Raw genomic sequence first — 15,164 nt, 5'->3', positions numbered from 1 at the left:
ACACATGCACACATGCACACATTCGAGCAACTTAATAATAAGTGCTGCTGCTGCTGTTGTTGTTGTATCTCCTTGTTCTCTCTCTCTCTCTCTCTCTCTTGGGCAGTCTCGCGCACTCGAGTTGCAACAGCGGCTACTGTCCGAGATTCTTAAACAAACCGCAAGATACATAATAATACGAGTAGTATCTCGGCTCGCTCTCTGCCTTAGCTGCACGCACGGAAGCAACATACACACACACACACATACGCGCGCGCACACGCAGGTAGGCAGGCAGACAGGAGAGCCGCGCGCGGTCGCGAGCGCGAGAAGTTTGTTATAAAAATTACACGCCAGCACTATATTTTGTTCGACTAAAAAAGACCAACGATCCTTTCCTCTTTTCCAGTAAGTCAATATATATATATATTTCTCGAAAATACGCCACTGGCGACTCGAGCTAATGCTGCAGCAGCAACAGCAAGGAATGTTCGCTTTCTGATGCGGCTGCTCCGTTGCTGCTGCTGCTGCAGTTGCAGTTGCGGATCGCTGCAATGTTTATGAAACCAGCTCTCCTTCTTCCTCTCCCTCGCGTTATGCGACCCGATCGTGTATGAGTATCTGTGTGTGTGTGTGTGTGTGTGTGTGTGTGTGTGTGTGTGTGTGTGTGTGTGTGTGTTATGCATATTAAACGTAGACCGTACGGATTATGTAAGTCAATTGACTCGTTACTCGCACACGGCTATAAAGCGATTTATACGATCCCAGCGTACAAAGATACACATTTCGTCATTTTTATATAGTTGTCGATCGTCCATCTATTCTGTTATTTTGGATTTTTCGTATATATACGATATGCCTTGCAACACGTCGAGAAGAGTTTCGTCTCGTGTATATTGCTCCATCTTCATTGTGTTGCGATACTCGACAAAACAAAATACATTGGACGTTTTGTCATCGGTTATATGGTCTTTTTCAACGATTTGGAATTCTTTCATGCGATAATAACTGCATATTTTTGCACTTATGGACAGCGAAGTGTGTAAAGCGCCTATACGTGCGCTCGTGTGAAATACTGAATATAATATCGAGTAAAATGTGCGTAACGTAAATAAGGCTTAAATTAACATTCATGGCGTAGCGCGAGTCGCGCTGCCGCTGCTACATCACACGCTAATGCTCGCGCACAAAACCCCGATTGTAGTTGAATTGAATTATTATTCAAGAAATGCCTGAGAAGAATTTCACGCTTTTTGCTGATCGGTCATTAAAGAATATATATCGGGGAACGTATTGTTTCGTAAAAAGAGATCGATTGTGTGATCGTCGTTGGCTCATTAAACGCTACAGAGAACCAGTTTCAGGATTCATAGACGATTGAAAATTATCTGTTGTAATTGTCCCGAGATACGTATCGCGAACAGTAACACGTAAACTGGAGATTTCGCTTTCTCTCAGAAAAGCTATTAAATTTTTTTTAACGAATTTCTATTGTAGTCTTCCATTCTTCTGTATATATTGCGCCGAGTCGAGGCTATTAATTTCAAAAAATAACCCGCACATTACGCATTCGTAAGAGCTGAATCAGACCTCCTCGGACGAGATTTACTTTGTTATACGGATAGAGCTGTATACCGCATACGAAACTAAATTATATTATGTACGAATCGAGTAGAGAGAAAACAAGTGAAACTAATGGCGAAGGACGTTTCGTTCAACTATACACGTGGTAATTGGTATTGGCCAAATTCGTGCAGGTTACAATTGCGGTCCTGTAAAGTTCAACCTGTACAACAGAGCTACACCCTTTCGTAGGTATATATACGTATACAAAAGCCGAGAGTCGACGCTCGCCATTTTAGCGCAGTTGGTTGCCCATAGGCAAGCGCGGGGGAGTATACGCGTCGCGTCGAGGCTCAGCTATATACACGCGTACAACTGTATGGATAGATATTCGCGGCGAGTAAACAATGGTCGTCGACGCAGTCGACTGCACAATAGAGAGAGAGAGAGAGAAAGATACTACGTAGTAGTATAGCTCGTCGGTGTCCAACGAACGTATCAAGTGCCGCACAGGCTGAGGCTTGAGGCAGGCTGAGCAAACAAAACACAATGGCGTCCGCAACGACTTTCTGCGAGGAGAAGAGCTGCAGTGTATTATAGACGAGAGAGAGAGAGAGAGAGAAAAAACTGCAGTAGCAAAAAGTTGACGCGACTCGGAGGGAACAAAAGAGCAAGACGGAGAAAAGAAAGAGAGAGAGAGAGAAACGACAACTAGCGAGTGCGCGGAAGAGCACAGCAATGGGTGAGAGGAGGAAGACGTAGGAGGAAGGCGGTCTCATTTTTCTCCTCCTCTCCGGCGCGGCGCATTGACAACGGCGACGGAGTGCAGGCAGGCGCAAGCGAAGCGTATATACGCGACGTACGTACTACAAGACTACTACTAGTGTCTACGCACGTACACATAGTCACATACACCTGTGTGCGATGCATTACGTGTGCTGCACAGTGCGGACGTCAGCTCGAGCTACGGTGCACTTGCTCTCTCTCTCTCTCTCTCTAACTCGGCGGCGGCAGCCAGTGGGGACTCGAGGTTGGCCTTCTCTCCTCTCCTTATCTGCGTCGAGTCGGTCGCGCTCCGGTGCTAGCTCGAGCAGCGGCTTCCCCTTCCGCGCCGCTACGTGTCCCGAGCTGCTGCTCCCGAGCGCGGCGACGTCTTTGCACTGCACCTTTGCACTGCTCTACCACTGTACTAGCTGCTGCTGCTGCGACTATGCTCGCTTCTCGGACTGTGCGCGTGCGTCTCGACGAGAGTCGTTGTCGTCGATGCCATTGCTCGACGCATTTGTATTCGCTGTGTTCAGGCAGGTGTGGCCCGCGATGCTACCAAACACTGCGCCCTGCATTTCGTGCACCCAAAATCCACAAATAAAAAGCCCATCGGCGACGACGATGTCGAGCAATGAAAAGACTTGCCACGCGATTCGTTTCGACGAACAGTTTAGTACGAACATCGATATGCTGCTATATAGCCCCGTATTAGATCGACATGCACTCGAGGCTTTCGTGCTTCGCGAACAATCTCGACATCGCTGCCGCCACCAATGTCGTCGCCGTTTGTAGCTGCGGCATTTTAACGGCGGTCAAAGCTCGCGTCGAGCCAGCCGCGGATCGATAGATTCGACTGGCTGGAAGAGGCGAGCCTCCTGCTACCTCGGTTGTCGAGTTTTCATTCGTACGCGTATATTTAACCTTTTTTATGTTTTTTACATGTCGTATGAACGGTTATGTCCGCATTTTGAATGGTTGAAATTATATGTTCATCGCTGATTATATGCGAAATTTGAGGCAACAGAGAACCATTTTTCTATTACATATACAGAATAAGAAAAAGAGACACATAAAGCAAAAGGCTATAATGGCGAACTTGAAAAAAAAAGTGACACAGGCCAGCTCGTCGAGAGGACAGATGCAAGCAAGTAAACAAAAGGAGGAAAAACGAAGCAGCGAGCGAGTAATCCGTCATCATCGTTATCAGTGGCAATGGAAGCTCTCGGGGCCGGGAGGATTAATAGGGAGAAATAATGTATAGCTAGCCGAACGAACAAAAGCCGGATATAGATAGGGATCATCCAGCAGTAGCAGCAACAGCACTGGTATCAGTACACGGCTATCAGAACAGCTCTACGGGGGGTAGGGGGGAAAGGGTGAGAGCTTGGAGCTTGCGCGCGAATAACACAGAGCGAATAACGCGCGCGCACTATACCACTAGTCAGCTCTGCGCTGAGCTGCGGGAACAAAGCGAGCGTATATGATGGACTGCAAAATCCGCAGCTATACCGGGAGGAGAGTGAGTCGACTGAGCGAATAGACGTTGTTATTGTAGCTACATATATGTATCAGGGATGCGCGCGCGAGCCTCCTCGTATACGTGTATACGTAAAGCTACCCTGTATTTACGTACAGATATCATACGCTCACGCATGCACAGCGCTCCTCTCGCGTATAAGCCGGGAGCGAGCTATTGGATTCGTCGAATGTATAACTGCCGCCGCTACTGACACACGCGTACGTACAATCGCACAATCCTACTGTGTATACACGGGAGCTTCGTGCGGATTCGGTAGGGGAAACGATCCAGCGAAAGCACAAAGCTCGTTCGGCTTGGCCTGTACAAACGGCACGAGCACAAATCTCTCTCTCTGTCGCTCTCCCTCTGGCATATACATATATGCGTCGCACAGGTTCATCATTTACGTATATGCTTTATGGGAATTAGCGCGACCAACGTGTGGGCGTACGCACACCCCCGCCCATCGCGAGCGAAACAAGCGCATATAGACAAACGTTGCCTTGGCGCGTTATACGTACTGTCGTTCTCTCTCTCTCTCTCACTCTGTGGCATGGCCCTTGCCTGGCGCGCCAATCGTATCGTATAGCTGTAGCCATGGTAGCCGCTCTCGAGCCCCAGGGACAAACGGACAAATAGCCGCAAACAAATAGCTGCATACACATAACGCGACCCAAACCAACGTCTATACGCTCGCGCGCGCCGTATACAAACGGATTGAAAGCTTTGTCGATATATTTGTCTGGCTGCTGCTCCACAAACGAAAACTCTCCCCAGCCCAACCCGCAATGATATAAAGCTCTATCTGCCTCTCTCTCTCTCTCTCTCTCTTCTTAAGCTCCTTAGTGTTTATACATACGCATCCAGCACCATCAGTCATACGCCAACTCCGTCATTTGCTTTTGCATAACAAATAATAATGCGTCGATGAGCGCGTGCAGGCAACTTTGAAACTCCCCGATTCGCCGCCGACGCTCATAAAATCAAACATTTTTTCACCTTGACGAAACATTGAGGAGCAAGAGCAGCAGCACATCTAGGCTTGGAAATGCAACGCCGAGTAGACTTTGATCATTTATCTTGGAATCGCGCGAGGGTGGGTTTCACCGTGTATATGTGTATGCGAAGAAGCTCGTTTGTTGTGTCTCGCGTACTAGGTAAATTACTGAGCACAGTTGCTTTACCGCGGCGAGTTTGCGCAAGTGCTCACTTGTGCGCATCACACCCTCTCGGTTCCGATCAAAGAATTATCTCTCTCTTGCTGCTGCTGCTGCTGCTGCTGCTGCTACTGCTGCCGCCGCCGCCGCTTCTTCGTTTGATATATACATGGTATGTGTAACGCGAGCAAGGCGGAATCTCTGCTGTATCTGTGCACAGCTCCTGCCGACTGCCACCATCCCACTTTGAATACCAGCTATAAAGAGCGACGGCAATGCTCCGCCACAGCACGCGCCCCGTTATGCTTGTATCGTTTAACGAGAGGCCCTAAATGAGTCGACGTTTGACGCATTAACTTGGCTTTTATTCCCTCCGCCACTGCTGCTGCTACACGGCGGCTGCCGTAGTAAGCTCGAGCCACGACTCGGTAACTCATGATTATAAACCCCTCCCTTATACTAACTCTTCTTCCTCGACTGTCGACTGCGTGCTTTAATCAATTTGCCGCGTTATATTTCGTTTTCGTTTAAAATCCGGGAGAGCTTTATCTTTGCATATCTGTCGTCGGCGAGATTTCGTTTGACACCTGTGTTTGTACAATCGGCGAATACGAAACGCGTTTTTCGTCCTCGCTCATTACTGCTCATCGACAACGGAAGAATTAGACATAATTACGTAAGCTCGATTCTCTTTTGCTCTTTTCTTTCGATCTAGCTTGCAACAAGCTTGGGCACTGCTGTTATCTTTTACGCCTTAACTCGCCTAATTTCTCGAAACACAGTGAAGCTACTAAATGTCAATGATCCATCCTACTTGGGTCGAAATTGAACCCTTCGTTTACGCTCTACCTGCCTACATTCATACATCGAAGCCATTTTATCTTCTTCAGAAAGTTTCTGTTGCTGTGCATATTTTCGCATTTTGTTTCGGCTTAATGCATATATTCCGTACAATTACACTTCAAGTGGTTGAATTTTTTTTTTTCAAACAGATGAATTGTGACGTTGCTACGTACAAAATAATGTGCTTTTTAAGCTAAAATATTTTTACGAGTCCATTTTTAACATTAAGCCACATGCTAATGAGTTCAGTTCTCTATGTTTTTTTTCTCAAACGTTTAGCTCTGCCGAAAAAAAACAAAATAACGAGGGAAATGTTCTCATTTACAAGGCAGCGTCTAGAGATGCTTGTGAGTGTGATTGAGAGTAAAAGGCGTGCAGCCATAATTAAAATGAGTAAAATAATTCGTCCTGTTTCATGAATTTACTTTTAGAGACTTGCCACACGTTGAGAGTAAGAAAAATGGTTTGAAAATACATTAATTCTTACAAGTTCGAGCGAACACATACACGTATAATCGCGCGCCCGGGAAAGTGCTCACGCTTCGAAGACATGACTTGCTTGTTTGTGCAAACACGAATAAGTTTATTCTTAATTGCGAGTGGTTCTCGCGCAGAATGAAGAAAGCGGGGTATGAATGAGTATGAAAAAGCACTAAGCCATTAAACGAACTTCTTAACGCGCCGACTACTCGCGCGCGCTGCAAGGCGAAGGGTTAAGGTGAGCGTCTTTGCGCGATAGAATAAAAATATACGTGACGTTGCTCGTGTGTATGTGTGTGTGTGTGTATGTGTCTTGAGTGCAGTGCGTTAACTTGGCAATGTCTCGACGCAACCGTAAGCCTGTTTGTACAATTTTTTCTTCTAAAAATTTCACGCTTACGCCCTCGGCACACGATAAATAGTTGTTTGCTGCTCGTCGAGCTTTTTTGTTGTAAAATCGCTAAAGTGTATCAGCGAAGCTGCACATCGCGTACATCGCGAGCTTGCGCAGCTCTCGTATGAAAGCTTCACGTGGCACAGTAGCAGCAGCGACAGCAGCAACAGCGACATTTGAGGACAAAGGTGCATCGTTGACAAAACAGTTACATAAACAAGTGAAAATGCACACAAAGCAGTGCGCGGAACGAGGGCGAGAGATGCGGAGCAGGCAGCCAGCCAGCCAGCCAGGCTTTCTTATCTAGCTCGTACCTGCGTCGCGACAACGCGCCAGCGGCGGCGAGTGCATACAGGTGCAGTCGCACGTGCGCCATATTGTGTGTGCCGAGCGACGTTTGTTTCCGACGGAGCAACGGCAGCAACCGACGCTTCGCTCGCGCTATTGTGTCCGAGTGAGCGACGCGAGCAACCGAGCGACGGAGCCATTGTGTCGCTCGAACTGTCGACTTGAAGCTGCAGACGCGCCCATCTCGCTCGTGTCTTTTCATGCTGAAGAACAGTCGTCATTTTTATCGATTTGAGCCAAGACCAAAATACAGTTACAATTGTACTTTTCTACGGTTAAAGAAGTGCTCGAGCAAGACAAAAAAAATAAAACAATAAAAAAAATGTAAAAAGCGAAGAGATTCGAGACAGTGATCGCGTCGGTTAAGATTCGTAAAGAGTTGTAAAGCACAATGATCCTTTCGAGGCGCAGTGGCAGCGACAGTGCGTATATATGCACTGTACGAAGAGTCGCAGTGATATCGATTTCTCTTTTTGAATGCGTCGCGGGCTCTCGAGGGCGAGTCTTGCAACGAAGAACGATGAGCTTCGTTGTCGCGCGATCGCACAAAAATAACCGAGGCCATCGGAGTCGTTGCAGCGTCATTGGCTTGCAGCGCTTGCGCGGCTCCATTACGCGGACTGCTCATCTCTCTCTCTCTCTCTCTCTCTCTCTCTCTCTCTCTCTCTTTCTACACGCTCTACTGCGCTTCTATGAATCAAGCTTTCTCGAACGAAAACTAAAGAGGGCAGCATTCGACGTTGACCGCGGGCTCTCTGTCTCGTACTTCCGGCGTAGATGGTGACTGCGCGAACCAGTACAAAAGCTCCAAAAAAGTCACAAGATGCAAAATTGGTTGTAAAATAGCTCAATTTTATTCGAGTGTAAAATTGATCAAATGAACATTAAAGTCGAAAATTATATTACTTTGATCGACCTAAAAAAAAAGCTCGCAAGTTCCTCTGCATGAAATTTATGCGGGATAAACTAGCAGAGTTATATGAAAACCGCAAGCTGCACGTGCCCACCTTGCTACACGTAAACGAACATCAAAACTAGAGAATGTAAAGAGGGAATGAGCGAGTGAGGAAAAGAGCAAGAGAGATAAGAAAAAGAGCGAAAAATCTGTAGCGCTTGAATTGCGAGCAACTCGTGAAGCTGAATGGGAGAGCTATGAAATCCGGCAACAGCTGTGCCAACCTCGCGTGCATTCCCCTGTGTGATGCAGCAGCAGCAGCAGCAGCAACAGTAGTAGTAGTAGCTGCAGTAGCATCAACAGCACTCGGTGACGCTTGGCTGCATCGGCTGCTGCTCCGTTTCTTAGCTTCTGCCCATAGGGCCGAATGTGCAGTTGCGTATTTTCAATATATATATGCGTGCTGGACGCGCGCGTGCTGCTGCAACGTGCGGCGTTATTCTATTTTTCGACTTGGTCGTTCATCTCTTCCCTCTCTCACTCACTCTCTCTCTTTTTTCGCTTTCTCGATGGGTATATTCGCTCGCAGATATAGCCACACGCTGCAGCAGCCGCACGTGTCGTTCGAGTTTCGGCGTCGCTGATCTCGAGCTTGCACGTACCGCCGGCCGCGTATACCGAACGAAAGATGACGCAGTCGTTGATGATAATTATTGCTCGAGCTACCCCCCACCAGACTCTCCACGCGCCTTATTTATGCGGTGCGGTAATCAGCAGACGAACAAAATAAAGAAGCAAGAATGAGGTGTAAAAGCGTCATTCTTTTTAGCCGCTGTATTCGTTGACAACAACGCGGGGCAAAAAAAAATCCGAAGAGATCGACTGCTCTCGGTGTCGCAATAACAACAAAAATCATCATTGGAGTGCGTGGAACGAGCGTGCGGCAAGAGTGGCAGTAACGACTCGGGCCGACGACGACGACGACGACGACGTGCTTGCGGAAGAGTGTAACAAAGCGTAGGTGAAGAAAGAGTATATAATACGTACACACACATTGCATACACGAGCTCGAGAGACCACTAAGGTGGTCCAGAGACGTGCTGCAGTGTTTACGCGGCGGGGGGAGGGTAGCACGCCGCCAATGCACTCACACACACACACGAGCTAAAGTGCATCATGCATGCAGATACGCACACATACATACGCGTATGTAATGTACATATAGGTAGGCACGAGGTACAAGCAGTCGCGTAGCCGTACGGATACGTAAGAAGTGGGCGCGCACGCCTGAGCGAGGCACGTGCATCGCTGGCATTATTTTGCGACCTCAAGTGGACCGCATATAGTGTTTTCTCTCTCTCTCTCTCTCTCTCTCTCTCTCTCTCTTTTTCTCTTTCGCTCTTTCGTTTCCGCAACGCAGCCTCACCGTAGCAGCAGCAGAAGAGCTGCTGCTGCTGCTGCTGTCTGCATGCTTCCTCATTTATTATTTTCCATCTTGCGCCCCCGCGACTCGATGCACATACAACATTAATTAAAGCTCGACCGAGCCCGGCTACAGCAGCAGCGATAACAACGGCACAAGCAGTTAGTGTATGTATACTCATTTTTTTTCTCATTGTAACGGAGATCCTTCAAATAATCTCATCGCTATATATGTATGTATACGTAGGCTCGAGCTTCCGCAGCCGGCGCCAGAAAGCAGCCTTGCTCGCGGGGGAACGAACGAACCACCGAGCCTATTGTACTCTCTAGCCCTCTTGGTCGCGCGCAGCTTTGTGTATCGTGCATGCTTGCGGAGCGTAGAGATGCGTTGCCTCATTTTCGTACGAAATTTTTTTCACCCGACACCTCTCGTTCGAACCAATCTCTGCGATGTTCGCTGTATCGATCCTCGCGTTCGCCTTAACTCGCTCTTTTTTATTGCTCAGAGTTACTTCAACGGTTCTCTGCTACTCTAGGGAAAACAAAAAAATTCATTCTCTTCGTGCATTCTTTAAGTTTGTTTTTATTCTGCGCATTTCAAATCTGGACTCTGCTGCTTTTTTCCCCCCTCTAACATATTCTGTGCATAGCTCGTGCAGTAGACGCGTGTCTCGTTAATTACTTTTGCCGAGTAGTTACAACGTCAACGCGATACTCCTTCGAACGCGTCTTTGTTTATTTCTTAATTGCAGGCGAATCATTGCAATGAGCTTTTGCCGACAGCAATGCGTGTTCGGAACAACGCAGTTAGCACACACTTGCTCGTATACGAGCTACAAACGAGCAATCCTCGACGAATGGCCGGATCACGAAAACTACTCTCTGTCTAAATACAACGCACTTCGAGGGGGATCTCGTATATGAAAGCAGTTTTTCGCCTGTATTTTCACCCGTAAATCGCACGATGTAACGTCATCTTCGTCGGCAGGCTGACGGCGGCGGCGTCGGCAGCGGCAAAGGATCAAAGAGAGCCTCGAGAGACGTCGAAGGGACCTGCTCTCACCAACGTGAGTGGACGTGAGCACCCGAACGCGATAATGACATTATACGCGCACGCACACGCGTACACATTTACGTACACAAGTTTGCATTTATACATGTACAGTATGTGTGTGCTGTTGCGTTGTGTTGAAGCTGATTCTGTGCACGTTATTGCTCGAAAGATAGCCGCTGCTCACTCGCGAGAGAGAGAGAGAGAGAGAGAGTCGTTTCATTTCAAGTTGCCGCTGTTTTCATTGCTGCACTTGCAACTCGGCCGCAATGATCACGCTATTCAAAAGACATATAGCCTGCCGCGCGCGTGCTCGCCTCGCTTTTTTTCAACTTTGGAACTCTCTTTTTCCCTTTTCCCGTATATTATACACTCTTGGAGCAGCATTTCTTCCTCTGTCCTGCGCGCGCTCTCTGCACCATGCAGGATTTAATCTGCTTAAACGCCCTACTCTCTCCTTCTCTGTCTATATGACTCTCTTTTCTTTCTCTCTCTCTCTCTCTCTTTCTCGAGTACTTGGTTTGATAATAGGCTCGGTGGACGTTTAACGAGGAGCTATTGCGAACTCGATTGAAAATAAAAAAGCCAAACACGAGATTGTCTTTGAACTGCTTTGTGCTTTTCATAAAGACTCCTTGTGCTTCTCCTCTCAGCGAGTAATTTGCTGAGCAGTGCTCAGTCGATCTTTTGATGACCAATTGATTGTCTAAACAAAATCACTCTTACCTTTGACTGTACCGATTGCTTTCTTTTCTTTGACAAATCTGCACGATCCATAGCGTACGGAACAACTCGTAAGCAATGTACAGAGAGCCGAGAGCAGTACTTTTCTCTTTTCGTACCGCTAATACTCTCGCTGCTTCGTTGCTCGCTTCTTTACTACCGATAAATAATACCATTGGCTCTGGCAACTTTGATGGGATTCTTTGCCGTGCGCTGTGGAGCATACCGTGGGCGCGCCAGAGAGAGCGAGTTCGTAAATTAAGGGGCAATCGCGTCAAGACTGTCTGTACAAGGGATGACTTCCCTCGCTCTCTCTCTCTCTTTCTTACTCTCTTTCTTGACGCGCATGCAGGAATCAGAAAATGAGGAGATCGTCTGCAGACAGAAAAGAGCGATGGATAAAAAAAAGTCATAGAACCTCCGAGCATAGAAAAACCGAGGAAGAGAGACAGAGCCTAAAATAAGCGCGAAGTAAGCGAGAAGAGAAGGATTCAGCATTATAGTCGTCGAGCATGTCAGCGCCTCAAGGCGAACGCGCGGCCTGACATACATGTGCAGACACTATATACGCGAGCTTGACATACGTGTGACGTACTTGTGACTCTCGCTGCAGAGCTCAAATCAGTAAGGTTGGATACTTTACTATATACCTATATATACCATACATACGTGTATACGCCGAACGACGGTGACATCGACAGGTCTCCGGGGAGTCGGCTGTCTTTCTCTCGTTCTTTCGAGACTCCGCATCCCCGCGCATGAGTATTTTTTTTTTTTTTTTTGCTCAGCCCGTGCGAGATATGCCCTCTTGCGCTCGATCTTTGCCGAGAGATAAGAAACCCAAAGACAATAATCCGCCTAACGCGCTCTCTCATGGCCCCTGTAGCTTATTTTCTCGCTGCTGCTGCTGCTGATGCTTTTCTGTGACGATGAAATAAGCGACGACCTCCCTTTCTTCTTTGATCTTTTGCGAGTTCTATTGTTGACGAGCTTTGCACCTTTTCTGTGCTATCGAACCAGTCAGTATTATAGCCATTTAATTTATGCATCTGAAAAATTGGATTTTTCATTTGATTGATTCATTCAGAGATGTCAATTGTCAATGTCTGAGAATAAAGTCGAACTATATTTTTAATTTTTAACGACATTCCAATTAAAAAGAACACTTCTTTAAAAAAGTATACAAACAACGAAAACAGTCGAAAGGAGAAAGAGAAAAAAAGGAAAGGTTGGAAAAGAGAAAAAAGATAATATCGCTAGCGGACGAATCAGTTCTGGCAGCAAAATATTTTAATCTGACGGACGATATGTGCAAGCGAATGAGCAGAAAGCCGCGCAGCTCACTGGCAACAAAAGCCACGACGCTCGTCTTTTTTTCCTTTTCTTGTTGTTTTTTTTGCTTGCCGCGTGCAAATGCATCGAAAAAGCCAAAGAAAAAAGGAGACGAAAAAAAACAACGAATTATGCAGAATAATAAGAGCGAAACGTGGAACGAGCCGCTGTTACGTGTGGTAGACTATACGACGTCGAGCACTGTAACGTTGTTGGCTGCAGCTTGCGCGCGGTATAGTGTCTCTTATTCGAGTGGCGGCGCGGCAAGACTCTTGAGGCCCCTCATGGGCGCGAATTTCGCGCAGTCGTCTCAGCGTCTTCTATCTAATTTAACACTCGAACAAATTGCGATAAAGTGCAGCAGCACAGCAGCAACAACAACGAGGGCCACTCGGGTAGTAACATGTGTCATTCTCTCTTTCTCGCGCGCGCATATGGGCGCATTATCACGCTTCGTCCGAAAAAAGATCGTTTAAACGGAAGGCATTTGTTCGACGCGCTACCACTGGCCCCGAGACTCGAGCTGCTCGTCCGACGTTTATAATCTCGATCTCGAGGCATGAGACGCCGCGGCGACCAACTCTCGGGCTGCGAAAAAAAGCTCGGCTCGGACTAGCGCGTTTATAATGCCACTATATAGCCGAGACAAAGTCCTCTTTGTGCTCTGGTCACTCGTCACTCGGTCGCTTCCTATGCGTGCTCTCGAGTATTTATACTTATTATGTGCCCCCGCCATATATGTGTACGTGATTGTATTATATGCGCTGCGCGCTCAGTGTCTCAAAGATACGCACAATATATCGATTGCCGCGTGAGAAACGCAACGAGCGGCGATCTCGGCCTATGGCGAGTCTCGATTCGCTTTGTACGCATCTAGTGCGCATTATCGTCAAACGCTGCACTTGGACTTTTGAGCTCGGTAGATATAAGCAGCTACGAATGGACTTGTGTAGAAACGTAATAAAAAAAATTGTTTGACACTCCATTGATTATATACCGGTGCAAAGTTAGTTGCACCGCCAATAGAATCGATAAAAGGAGCACGCGATATACTTGGCTATTGGAGCGGTGAACTCGCTTGAAACGATTTACTTGGCAATTGCAGATGTTTTTTTCTCGCGGCTACTCGATATTCGGCAATCAATATGCACGATTATTCGGTAGCGCATCATATCGCGCTGTGATACACACATACACGGCTCTCGTCGAATCATAATGCAAATTGTCTAATATGAACGTCGGCAGTAGCAGTAGCAGTAGCAGCAGCGGCGTCAGGCACTCGCTGAATAGACAATGACTATCTATGATCTCGCTCACGGCACTCGAATCGACGCTGCAGCAGCTCTTCGGAGTTTATTAAATTGATATATTATGTGCTGAAAATAGTTTGCTATATTCCTTTCTTTTTCTCGCACTCGCGCGCTGCGGCGAGATCGCGTCTCATGGGTGCCTTTTCTCTGTTATAGCGCAGTCTATTCATTCGTTGAATACCCAGCACAGCACCGTATCGAGCCGTATCAGCATTTAGCGGCTGCCGAGAGCGAGTTGCCAGGCGCGCGCGGGGGCCCGATCTCATGAATTGATGCATAAGCTCTTCCATTCATCTGCGCCGGGGCTTTTATAATACTGTGTATACGTACGCCGAATACATATTATAGTCAGTAAACTTATATGCTTGCAAAGATCGCGAGAGAGTCAGAGGAAACGATTGTCTGCGCCATGTATATATAGTATAATTCGTTGCACTCGCTGCTGCTACACACATACACGTAATATCAGTAGCTTTAACGCGTGCAAAAACTTCTACACACTGCCGCGCGCGAGAGCAAAGTCAAGACTTTTGAGAAGCAGTTCCGTTATTATATATGCATACAAGGTCCGATTCAACGTACTTCGTGTAATCGATTTATGAGAGCTAGATCGCAGCAGCCGCGTGAGAGCAACGGACCACGGCGGAGGGACAATGAAGCTTTTGAACCCGGAGCGCCTGCCGCTCGTACGGCCAAAGCCAGAGCGAGAGAGATAGAGAGAGAGAGAGAGAGAGCAGCAAAGAGCTCGGAAACCGAGAGTCCCGCGATGTACGCGAGTGCAAGTAATAATTGCCCCGCTGCTAAGTTTAGGCGTCGATCTCTGCGCCTACCGCTGCTGCTGCTACCGCTGCTCGCTCTGTGTGCCTGTGCTTGCGGCTCGCTCGCACTTTGGCAGCACGCCTACCTTTCGTCGAGCTAAATTTAGTTCCTTGGCCTGTGATAGGTGGGCGTCGTCTCTTCCTCGTTCGAGCAGGATTCTATCGTCACGTGAATCATGCAATGCTCCATGTACCCTTCGCAGGCCCTCGGCAAAACTAAGTCAGAGTTCGAAGCATCGAGCGCCGTATATATCAGTATGACCATCAACTATACATTTGTTCATGCATAAATAATTCTTAAATTTTTAACTCGTCCAGTCGTCTTAATTCGCCCGTTGTTGTAACTTTGAAGAGTACCGCGGAAGAACCGCGCTCGATGCACAATTCTCTTGAAAACGTGCAGCATCGAGCTCGCATTATACGTAGCGAGCGAGAGGCGCCTCTAATTGGGGTCACGCGCCTTACGTACACGTAATACATTCATTTTGATTTCGATTTGCCTTATTGCAATTACTGCTGCTGCTGCCGCCGGTGCACGAATTAACTTTGGGGCTTTACGAGC

The 15,164-nt window shown here is 47.5% G+C and overlaps 1 protein-coding gene across 3 annotated transcripts in view; it reads left to right on the top strand.

The window, feature by feature from the left end:
- LOC106650978 (transcription factor Sox-5) overlaps positions 1-15,164 on the top strand; it is a 46,495-nt gene that overhangs the window by 26,992 nt on the left and 4,339 nt on the right. The window lies entirely within an intron of this gene.

Source organism: Trichogramma pretiosum, unplaced genomic scaffold (assembly GCF_000599845.2).
Source record: "Trichogramma pretiosum strain Unisexual culture from Peru unplaced genomic scaffold, Tpre_2.0 scaffold3, whole genome shotgun sequence".
Lineage (NCBI taxonomy): Eukaryota > Metazoa > Arthropoda > Insecta > Hymenoptera > Trichogrammatidae > Trichogramma > Trichogramma pretiosum.
The sequence above is the reverse complement of the archived record's forward strand: the minus strand, read 5'-3'. Positions and strand labels throughout refer to the sequence as shown.